Below are 12,085 nucleotides of genomic sequence, written 5' to 3'. Positions count from 1 at the left end.
TTTGCTGCAGTCTGGCTGGGCACAAATAACCGAGCCACCACAAAGCCCTGTAGGTTCAAACAGCAACTCTTTATTCCTGAACTCTCACCGGCACTCTACACACACACTTCCGGGGAACACTCTCCCTCCACCGGGCTCCAAGGGCCAATTCTCCTGGAACCCCTTGAGAACTCAACCAGAACTCCAAAGTAGCAGGCGCCCAAGGCAGCAGGATCTGCCCTAATCCCGGAGCCGCCCTATTCCAGTGTCACCTTTAAACCATTCCCTCTGGCAAAATGCCAGGCGTCATTCCGACTTAACTGTGGCTCTCAACAAGATTTTAGGTGTGTATTTTATCCTTTAGATAATGGAGAGCCAATGGGATGTCATATAATACAAACTTTAGAAAGATTAAGTCTGCACTAGTAAAGGATTCTCAGAAAGGTGTTGAGCCCTAGGCACAAGAGTCCAATTTTGGTCAATATAATCATTTTTGGCACTGATTTAAGACAATAATTGCAGGGACGCCAAAGGAAGAAATAGTCAAGAAACATTTTAAATATAGAATAAAAACGAAAGGCTTAAATTTAGTCTAGATTTAGGTATAAATGTCAATATCATACAGTAAAATAGTAGGAAAAGTCCACTGATAAATTCTAATCCTCAGTTTTTTATTCCTTCAAATTAAAATAATTAAGTTTACATCTGGATAGGACTTTTTTTATCCTTGCGGTCACTGAGCAGATGATTATCATCAAAGCTACAAGTCTAGTGAGAACTGGAATTAAGTGGGTATAACAAATTAATTGGGCTTCATTGTGCATTTCCATGAAAACAAGATAACATAACCAAACAAGAGGATCTCTGAACTGATATAAACAACAGATAAAAACTCATATAAAAAGATTTTACAAAGCAAAGATAATTACCCTACAAATATATATTTTTTTTAAAAAGATCTTTTTAAAAATGACTATATTGAAAATATTTAGCATGGAAACTCCTTTTTATCAGCAGACCACTCAAAAACTGTTTAACATAAGTGAAAGTTAAATTAACATACATATATAAGCAGTATTTTTAAAGGTTTTTAATTTAATTTCAATTTTCTTTCATTTGAATGGAAAAAATTCCCATCAAAACAGGAAAAACATAATAGAAAATGATTAATGGTCTCTAACAGTACTTGCCACAATATCAAATAAAATTATGTTTGGACAAGATTTTTAAATAACATTTAAAAAAAAAATGACACATTTTTAAATGTTATTTGAAAACATGAAAGTTTGCTGAGTTCAGAAAAAGGCCAGCCAGTGGAGCAAGGCTCTATTTCCTACATGTGGCAAAAGTTTCTCACTAGATATTTCCAGATGAGGCCACTTAATCAAATCCTTAGCACCAAACTAGTCCGAGTCTAACAGTGGTAGGTTTGGGAATCATTTGGCCATAGGATGCTCTGCTGTTCAACATGTTTAAAATATATTATTTTTGCTCAAGAAAGAAGGAAATAATAAGGTCACCTACATTAAGATAGCAAGATCTATTAGAAAAGATCTGATTAACTATTGGGAGAAAATGAAAATGTAATAAGAATACACGAGAAAGGCAAACACACAGAGACTAGTAGAGACAGAATATTACTTGAAATGTCAAAATTTTCATCTTCAAAATACATCAGTAAATACTTAACAGTGCAACACTTACACTGGGTATGGTGATACATGCCTATAACTCCAGTTACTCAGGAACCTTGGGCATAGAGTTACAAACTCAAGGGCAACCTTGGGCAACTTGCAAGACCCTATCTCAAAATATAAACAAACAGGACTGAGGTAGAGCACTTGCCAGGCCCAGGGCTCAATCCCATTACCTCAAAACAAATAAACAAACAAAAAAATTTAAATCAAAGGTCACAGTAAATTTAGAAGCTTAGTTTCTTGCCCTTCATTTTCGAAGAGTCAGAACCACACAAATGTCATTTATTTGCACAGATGAAAATTCATAAAGGGAACATATAGAAGACAGAGGAAAAATTTTAAAAGATGAGAATAAGATCATCCTAATCAGATGACATTACATTAAAATTTTGGATGTAAATTTTATATATATATATATATATATATATATATATATATATATATATATATGAAAAAGTTGCCCTGTTGATAGACCCAACCTGATCTTTTCTTAAAATTGGGCATCTCGCCACAAAGCCATGAAAAGATAATTTCGGCTTTACTATAAATTACTGCAAATTCTGAACCTGCTTGGAATGCCTGCCCGTGCCTTGAACTCACCCATGCCTGGCTCTCTGACCAGATAGCAGCCCTCTCTGAAAATTTAGTGACACCTCACAAATCTTGGCCTTCCCTGGCCAGACAACGACCCTCTCTGAGGCTCTATTGGTCCTCATAAATTCTGATGTTGGGGCCAGCAAAAAATGTAAACTACCATTAGTGTGATGTTTGTCAGAGTTCTGTTATCTGTAACCCCCCTTTGTGTAACTTTCTGGGCTATAAAGCTGGGCTGTAGGAAAGCTAGGGTGCTGTCTTGTTCACGCCGTTTTGGGAGGGAGAGGCAGCCCGGCCAGTCGAAATAATAAGCTTGCTTTAATTTGATTTTAATTGGAGTCAGTGGTCTTTTCTTGCGTCCTGGTCTAACACTGTAATCTCAGAACTCTGTAGAAAAAACAAGTCTCCCAAATGAGGCCAAGAGAAGCCAACTTTCTTGACATATTAATGATTAAATAATGTGCACCAATCATCAGTTTTTTAGAACAAACTTAAAGGTTCATGTTAACCAGGTGCTGGAGTTGTGGCTCAGCAGTAGAGCGCTTGTCTCCACACGTGAGGCACCGAGTTTGATCCTCAGCACCATATAAATAAATAAATAAATATATAAACAAAATAAAGGTATTAAAAAAATTAATGTAACCATATGAAAAAATTAAATATACAGAAAATTGTCACTAATTTAATTGTTGGAAGAAAACAAATGCAGTAAATATATAAATAAAGCACGTGATAGGAATGTTTTCAAAACATACCAGGAAGCTAAAATATACACGATAAAGGACTTTCAAAATCTCAACTGTTCAACCCCAGAATCTGTGCCTGTCTTTCCCAGTTCCCATTCACATCTTTACCAATAAGAATTGATCTATAATCCAAATAATAGTATGAATGTTCATCTCCATGATCAGGGCCTAAATATTTGCAAACTTCAGTTATGAGTCATTAAAACTTGGATCTCTTTTCTTTCCTTTCCCCCTTACTTCCTCCCTCTTCTTTCTTTCCTTCCTTCTTTTTTATTTTTACTTTTTTGTGTGTGAGGGGGAAATTGGAGGGCTGTGCTGTGAATTGACTCCAGAGCGTCATGCTTCTTTGGTAACTCCTTTGTCACATCTCCAGGCCAAACAATTGACTTTAAAAATGGCCAGAAAGGAGAGCCATATAAATGGCATAAGGTTCCTGACAACAAAGTGAAACACTTTTAAAACTTTTTAAATTTTATATATAAAAATCCTAAAGAAAATACTTGCAAATTGAATTAAATGGCACATTATAAAGATAATACAACATGATCAAGTTGACTTCATTCCAGGAATGTGAAGATGGTTGGTTCCACATACACAAATAATAAATGCAATATAGCACATAATAGAACCATGGATAAAAGTCATGTGATCATCTCAATAAACAAATACAAACTCTTTGATAAAATTCAACATCTTTTCATAATAACATCTCTGAATAAATTAGGCCTTGAAGGATCATGCCTCAACATAATAAAAGTATATATTACAAACCCATAGCCCATATCATATCGAATGAGAAAAAACCAAAAACATTTCCTCTAAGATCAGGAATAAAACAAAACAAGGGTATACATTCTCACTATTTTCATAATGTAGTAATAGAAATTTTAGCAGAAATATTAGGCAAGAGAAAGAAGTACAGGCATATAAATGGAAAAGGAAAAACTTGGTCTGGGGATGTGGCTCAGTGGTACAGTGCTTGCCTGGCATGCATGAGGTCAAATCACCTGCATGGCAAAAACAACAACAACAACAGGAGGAGGAGGAAGTAAAATTATCTGTCTGCATATATTATTCTACACATGGAGAAACCTAAAAAATTTAATCAGAAGACTCTTTGACTCTGTAAAGTGGCAGGATACAAAATCAGCATATGAAAATCAGTAGCTTTTCTATATACTAATAATGACACCCTGCAAAGAAATAAACACTCTAATTTACAATAGCCACTTAAAAAAATATCTAGACATAAAACTAAGAGTATAAAAAAATCTCTAAAATGAAAATTATAAAATGCTGGAGAAATTGAAAAATGGCCATTACCCCCAAAAATCCACAGATTCAATGCATTCTCCATCAAAATAACAATGACATCCCTCACAGAACTAGAAAAAAAAATCCTAAAATTCACATGGAAACAAAAGACCCCCAAAAGCCAAAACAATCATGAGTAAAAAGAGTAAAGCTGAAGATGTCCAATATGAGATTTCAAGATATACTACAAAGCCACAGTGACCAAAACAACATGATGTTGACATAAAAGAGATACACAGACCAAAAGAACACAATAGAGGTACCAGAAATAAATCCCTGTATTTTATCTTCAGGCAACTGATTCTCCATGAAGAATGGGATGGCACTAAGTTAAAAAGCTTCTGTATAAAAAAGGAAACAATTAAGTGTATGAAAAGAGAGCCTATAGAAGGGGATAAAATTTTTGCCAGCTACTGTTCCAAGAGAGGATCAATAATCAGAATATATAAAAAATTCAAAAAAAAAAAAGTCCAAAGAACTCAATTCATAAATGGGCAAATAAAAAAGAAAGAAATAGGCAATTCTTCAGAGAAGATATATAAATAGCCAACAAAAAAATACACAACAAAATGTCCAACATCTTTAGTAATCTGGGAAATGCAAACTGAAACTACATTAAGATTTCATCTCACTCCATGTCGAATCATCAGTACAAAGAATAATAAATGCTGGTAAGTATGCAAGAAAAAAAGAAATTCTTATATACTCTTGGCGGGACTGTAAGTTACTTCAACCACTATGTAAATCAGTATGGACGTTTATCAACTAGGTTTGAAACCACTATATGACCCACCTCTATCACTCCTCAGTACTTATCCAGAGGAACTAACATTAGCATTTTATAGAAATACATGCATACCCATGTAGCAGCAGAATTCACAGAAGCCAAATATGGAATCAATTTCATTCACCATTACTTCCCTTTACCCTCACCTCCCCTCTCTCTAATCTCCTTCCTCTACTTGAATGGCATCCCTTCTATTTTTTTTTTTTTTTATGTGACTGTCAAACATTATTCTTTTTTTTCTAAAATGTTTTCTAGTTGTCGCTGGACCACCTATAGATGAAATCAGCCAGTCTCAGAAAGTCAAGGGTTGTATGTTTTCTCTCATATGTCAAAGCTAGAGGGAAAAAAAAAGTGAGAGAAAAAGGTCTCTCATAAAAATAGGAGAAACAGGGCTAGGCTTGTAGCTCAGTAGTAGAGTGCTTGCCTAGCATGTGTGAGAGACAGGGTTAGTTTCTCAGCACCACATATAAATAAATAAAGATCCAGATACAACTAAAAAACATTTTGAAAAAAAAAAAAAGAAGAATGCTTGACAGTCACTTAAAAAAAAATAGAAGGGATGCCATTCAAGTAGAGGAAGGAGATTAGAAAGGGGAGGTGAGGGTAAAGGAAGTAATGTGGGCAGAGACCAAATTATGTTGTGTACAGGTACAAATATATCACAAGTAATCCTATTTTTTTGTATAATTAAAGTACACCAATAAATTTTTTTTTAAAAAAAGTATGGACAAGGATTACTACAATCATAGAAAAATAACTAAGATTTTACAGAAAACCTTCCTATGTTAAATGGGCTGCATTCTAAAAGTTATGTTATAAATGGGAAATAGGGTCATGTGCATAACCAATGTCACATTTTCTGAATCACTGTCAATATCTGCATCTTCATTATCAAGAATGGACAGAGTATCGCCATATGCCAGCACTGCGTGCACTGCGTTACATGTTCAACATACACACATTTAAGAAATGGTTTCTGTCATAAGACTGCTCCCTGTCTTCTCACCACCTTCTAGTCCATTTTTTTACATAGTAGCCAGATAATTTTCATAAAATATTAATCAGATCATTCAACTCCACTTATAATAAAACCTAAATATCTTCTAGGTTCTCAAGGCCCTGCTCTTTACAATCCCTGCTCTCTTACCCATTCTTTGCCCACAAAAGTTGTTTAGCTTCAACATCCTATCCTAGAATACTCATCTCCTCTTTTCCCTTCATTCATTTCCTCCTTCAGCTGAAATGTCATTTGCAGAGAGACCTTCCTTGAAGTTCCCAACCCAATCCTGCAAGAAATAGGAAGTTGATGAATGGTGTTAATCAAGGAAATAACAGGGTCAGTCCTTCATTTTAGAAACAAACAGGCAGCAACTTGTAGGATGTGTTAACTAGAGAGGTGGTCCAGTGGGAGGTAATGACTATAGGCAGGAAACAGCTGAAGGAATCCAGGGCAAAAAGAAACTGCATGTAAACAAAAATACCAGTCTTTGATGGAGCAAGATGGTTGACTAGAGGTACAAGAGTACACTTCTCTCCACAACAAATGAACAACAAATGACCAAAACAAATGAACAACTACTATTCCCCTAGAGGGTTTAAGGTGGAGTGCCAGAGTTCCATAGGGATATCCTGGAGACTTCAAGGAGCAGGGAGACTCGCACTGGCCTTACAAACAAAACTAAATACATCTCATCTCTCCAGGTGAGAGGGAACCAAAAGGGAATTTCACTGTGGGGAAAGATAAGCAGGAGGCCCCCAGCAATCCTTACTAATGTCAGGGAAATCCTGAAGTATTTGCTGTTGGAGAAGCCTACTGCAATCACAGTAGGCAGTCTGGGGAACTGCCAGGGAACACACACCACTACATTGCCCCAGGGAAAAAAAAAAAAAGAGTCCATATTGTCCCCTCCCCCACTTAGGTTCCTGTTGCACAACTTAATCTTTAAAGCAGGCCCATCCCAAGATCAGGTAAAGCAGCAGGGCAGCTATTCCAAACCACTCAGTTGTCAAAGCCCTCCTGGTCTTGCAAACCCACACAGTGGCGGCATCAACCCACTAGTAACCACAATGAGGATGCCAGGTAGTCCTGTCCACCCTAATATGAACACTGAAGGTTGCCTGGTGGCCTCTTCCACCCTATGCATCTAGCTTTGGCCCCACAAAACAGCCTTGTGTCTACACTTGGTCACCTATGCTTGGTCCCAGAAAGCAGCCTGGCAATCTACCCTGAGTACATCACCTGCCATTGCCTCAGAAGACAGTTAGCCACCCTCCTGCAGCCACAAAATAGAATGAAATCCTGTCAACTGTAGTAACATGGATGGATCTGGAGGACATTATGTTAAGTAAAATAAGTGAGCCACAGAGAGATAGTGCATGTTCTTATGTAGAAGCTTAAAAAAGATGATTTCATAGAAACAGAAAAAAATAGTGGTCACTAGATGCTACAAAAAGTAGATGGTAGAAGAGTAGATGGAGATAGGATAATTGGTTCCAAAATACAGTTAGATAGGAGAAATAAGTTCTAATGTTCTATAGCATAGTAGGGTGACTATAGTTCATAACAATTTACAAAGAAAGAGATAAGATGTACAACATTTTCAATTTACAATGAGTTTATGAGGATATAACACCATTGTAAATTGAGGAGAACCTATAGTGCAAAATTTCTATGACATCTGAGAGGTCCAATAATCCTAGCTAATCTGAAATGAATGAGAAAACAGTGAACATTACCAAGAGCAAGTAGTAATCACTGCCATTTTTTATGAAGTACTGGGCATGATCAAAGATGAAGAGAGAAAAGGCAGGAGTGGTTAGAAGCAGAGGCTCTTTCAGAGTTTGTATCCTAGCTCTACTACTCATGTTAAAGGAGCTACATTACTCCTCCATGTGTTGATTGCTTTTTTTCAAAAGCAGACAGCAGTATTACCTACAGCACAAAATTGTTGTGAGATTTAAGTGTAAAACACTTAAAATACTATTTGTCATATATTAAGTACTCAATAAATATTAGCTGCTTAAGTGGTTGTCACAGCTATTATCAACACAACAATCATTATTGCCATTATTAGTACCAGTAGCACTACCAGCAAATACTTCATAGATATTATTTCATCTTCACAAAAGAACTATGTGTTTATTTAGTGTATAATGAGGAAAATTAGGTGCAAAAGCAGTTTACACTTTTTTGTATATATCAGTACTGATACTTGAGCCCAGTGAAATAAAGTCCACCTAATAATCACCTTGTGACATTGTCTTTCAAAAAGGGCAGTAGGAACTCAGGCATGATAATAAGAACTTCTGATTTAATGAACATTAATTATGTTTCAAGTACTCTTCTGTCCTTTAGGGACACAGCAGTGAACAAAAATGATGACATCTCTGCTCTCTTACAGTTTATATTCTAGTGGACAGAAAATTTAAGAAAGAAAAAAATATCAAAACAGCAAGAAGTATACTGCAGAGGAACGTCTGGACATAGATTGGGAAGCAAAGATCCTTCTGAGAACCTAAAAGACAAAAAGAAGGAATAAGTTACCCAAATGGCAGAAGAGAAAACTCACCAGACAGAGAAAATAGCTACTACAATGAGCTAAAAGGAAAATGAGACTGTGAATTAACGATCCAAAGCAAGCTAGCATGGATGAGAATCAGTTGAAGTGGAAAGAATTAGGGAAAGAGTTAGGTCACTTGGGGCTCTGCCATCTAAGGGAAGGGATTATGGATTTTATGCTAAAAAGATAAGATTTTAAAAAGGAAATGACATGATGTGACTTACATTTTTTAAGAGCCTTCTTACTTCTGGGTTTAAGCATAGACTTTAATGAGGCAAGAATACGGATATAGGAAAACAAGATATTTTTATAGTATAGACCAGACATGAGAGAGGCCTGGACTATGAAGGTTGGAGAAAATGGAAAGATTTGGTACACACTTTAGAGATTAAGTTAAAAAGATTTCCTGGTGAACTGAACAAATTAGGTGGAGAAAAGAGAGAAATAATTCTCACATATTTATCTTGAGCAGCTGGAAAAATAATGGTTTAGTTTAACAAGACAGAAAACATTTAATAAGAAATGTGGTTGGGAAAAGAGTCCTGTTTTGGCCAGGTTATATTTGAGATACTCAGCATATGCCCACTTGGAAATGCTCAGTGGGCACCTGGATCTGAATCAGGAATTCTGGAGATTTCTTCTCTTTCTCTGATTTCAGAGAAGACTGAAGGGAAAAAAAAAAAAAAAGCAGCAAGAGGAAAATAGCTTTTAGAATACACAATGTGAGTAGGTAACAATCTAAAACAGTGAGACACGATGTTGTGCTTTTCATGTAACCGTTTCACTTATGAAATCTGAAGTATCATCTTTGCTGAGCATAATGATACAGGAAGAGAAGCTTTAAGGTCAATGAGATTCATGCCAAGGGAGTTATGTGATATCATACGGTTTCCATTTCCTAAATCTTATAAGATTACAGGGCAAGACCTAGTAAGAAGAAATCAAAGCTCCCAATAGAATAAAATTTATAAGTACTTCTGAAAATTCCACCCTACATGAAGGGAGCTCATTACATACTCCATATAAGACAAAAATCTTCTGACTATATATAAAATAACAACTGCTCTACTTGCTATCTAACAGGAATTTCTATAGAAATTGTCAGAAACAATGTTTTTAGAGTCATAATGGATTGACAAAAATGACATGGACTCAGAATTTCTAAGATGGAATGATCCATTAAATAACACAGCTCTATCAATTCTGGGTAACCTGATTCAAGCTAATTATAATTTAGCAAGACAGGTTTTCTTAATCAAATGGCTAATTTAAGAGTAAATCTCAAAATGAGAAAGAGATAAGTAACCATGTCTATGTGTAAGACCTTACTCTTAAAATTTAAAAAAAGCAATATTGTAAAAGACATAGTTTTAGGAAAGAAAAAAAACTAAAATATATGAGCAGCTACTAAATACCAAAATGCTGTGCATTTAATATCTTCTTTAATCCTCACAATAATCTCTCCAGGTAGGTTTTATTATCCCCCCCTTTTTTTGTTGTTGTTGTTTTAGAAAATAATAAAGTGAACTGAGTTTCCAAAGATGTAAAGTAACTTGCTCAAGATCAAACAGGTAGTAAACAGCAGAGCCAGAAACCATATACTCTTTCATTAGGACTTCATTAGAGGGCTCTAATCCATCGGATTCCAGAAGTCTCAAACCTGTTTTCAAGTCACAGTGAAACCAGCTTATTGGATGCTGATACACTCAGCAAGATATAGAAAAGGTGATGATTTATTTCACAAAGGAATAATTTATTAGGTTATTTTCTCATAAATTACTAAAGAAAAAATACCAAGCTGTTTCATTTCTCTTCAGACTATGGTATCATCACTATTATAATCACCTGTAGCAAAGCCAAAGTGTTTGCTACAGCTGGCCAACTCAGTTAAACTAATATGCTGAATACTGTAGTAGCCACTGGAGAAATGGAAGCAATCTGGGGTACTGGATACCATATTCCTTCCCTAATAATTATTTAATTTCTTTTGACTTTTGCATTTCTTTATGAATTCATTGTCTTGTACATTTTTTTCAAATGTTCTTTATTTTTTCCCCAAGCTCCTTTAGAGAAAACCCTGGATATCAAGATTTCTCTTTCCTTTTAAGCAGTCAAAACAAATTACATTCAACCACTATACATACTGATGCATTAGCAGTCAGAGCATAACTCATATATGCACACATAGAAATAAAAATGCAGAATTCACACTAAATTCCATAAAAAGTAAAAACAGGCAGGCACGGTGGCACACGCCTGTAATCCCAGTGGCTCGAGAGGCTGAGACAAGAGGATTGCGAGTTCAAAGCCAGCCTCAGCAAAAGAGAGGTGCTAAGCAACTCAGTGAGACCCTGTCTCTAATAAAATACAAAACAGGGCTGGGGATGTGGTTCAATCCCCAGTACCCAAAAAAGAAAAAAGAGTAGAAACAGATCCAGAAAGAATAAGGAAGGTTAAAATACATAAAATAATCAGCTACATTATTGTGTCCACCTACAACTAAAAAAGAAATTATAAAAAAAAAGCTTATTAGATGAAAACATGCAATAAAACAATCTCCTATAATTATAATGTTCAAGGTACAATAAGGAAAAGCAAATCATTTCCAATATAAATGCAGTATTTCTAAATAAGTAAATAAATGATACATCTGAACACTTTATATAATTATTAACAGATAAAAGTTTTAAGTATTTCTTTATAGTCTTACTATATTAATGATTCTTTAACATGGATTATAACACTGAAGTTTGCTATTTTTCTATTTTGTTTCTTAGTGCACTCAATTTAAATTTCATAAGATGGTACTGGAAAAGCTTCTTCTATACTGCCTTCAAACACTCTATGTAATGTCAAAGAATAATTCTTGATTATAAGAACTATTGCTGTACAAAAGCATATCGTTAGCATTCTGTTTTCCCCGTACTGAATGACTTTGCTAATGCCGAAAACCTAACTGTTAGAGGGAAAGCCAAGATGTAAAACAACCTGGTGCTTAAAAAGAAAAGAGCCTTTAGAGACACATGTCCTCCTGTTCAAAGATAAAGTAAGAAATCAATTAACATTGAAATAATATTTAGTCATTTAGCAGATGACAACTAAGGATAAGGATAATTTTTGTTCTTAAATATAAAGTTTTGTTTTCTCCTTATTGATTGATCCTTTTTTCCACATTTTCCTCCCTCCTAAAACAGGAAGGGAAATATAAATGGCAGCCAAGCTTCTGAATGGCTATGGTAAATCCAAAAGAAAAGAGTTTTCAATCTTTTGTGGGCTTCATCTCACATTTACCTGTTAATGAGTACTAAAGCTTGAACATTCTCCTTAAGTCTCATTAGAAAAAATTAAAAAAAAAAAAAGACTCATTAGAAACAAAGCAGTCTGTTGCCAAAGGCTTCTTCTAGAGTG

The 12,085-nt window shown here is 35.2% G+C and overlaps 1 protein-coding gene across 4 annotated transcripts in view; it reads right to left on the bottom strand.

Annotated features, from left to right (window-relative positions):
- Phkb (phosphorylase kinase regulatory subunit beta) overlaps nt 1-12,085 on the bottom strand; it is a 225,231-nt gene that overhangs the window by 209,783 nt on the left and 3,363 nt on the right. The gene's annotated exons all lie outside the window — the stretch shown is intronic.

This window comes from Marmota monax, unplaced genomic scaffold, assembly GCF_021218885.2.
Source record: "Marmota monax isolate L192 unplaced genomic scaffold, Marmota_monax_Labrador192_F-V1.1 WCK01_AAM20220418_F8-fsc00024, whole genome shotgun sequence".
Classification (NCBI taxonomy): domain Eukaryota; kingdom Metazoa; phylum Chordata; class Mammalia; order Rodentia; family Sciuridae; genus Marmota; species Marmota monax.
Note: the sequence above shows the minus strand (reverse complement) of the source record. Positions and strands in the feature narration are given on the sequence as shown.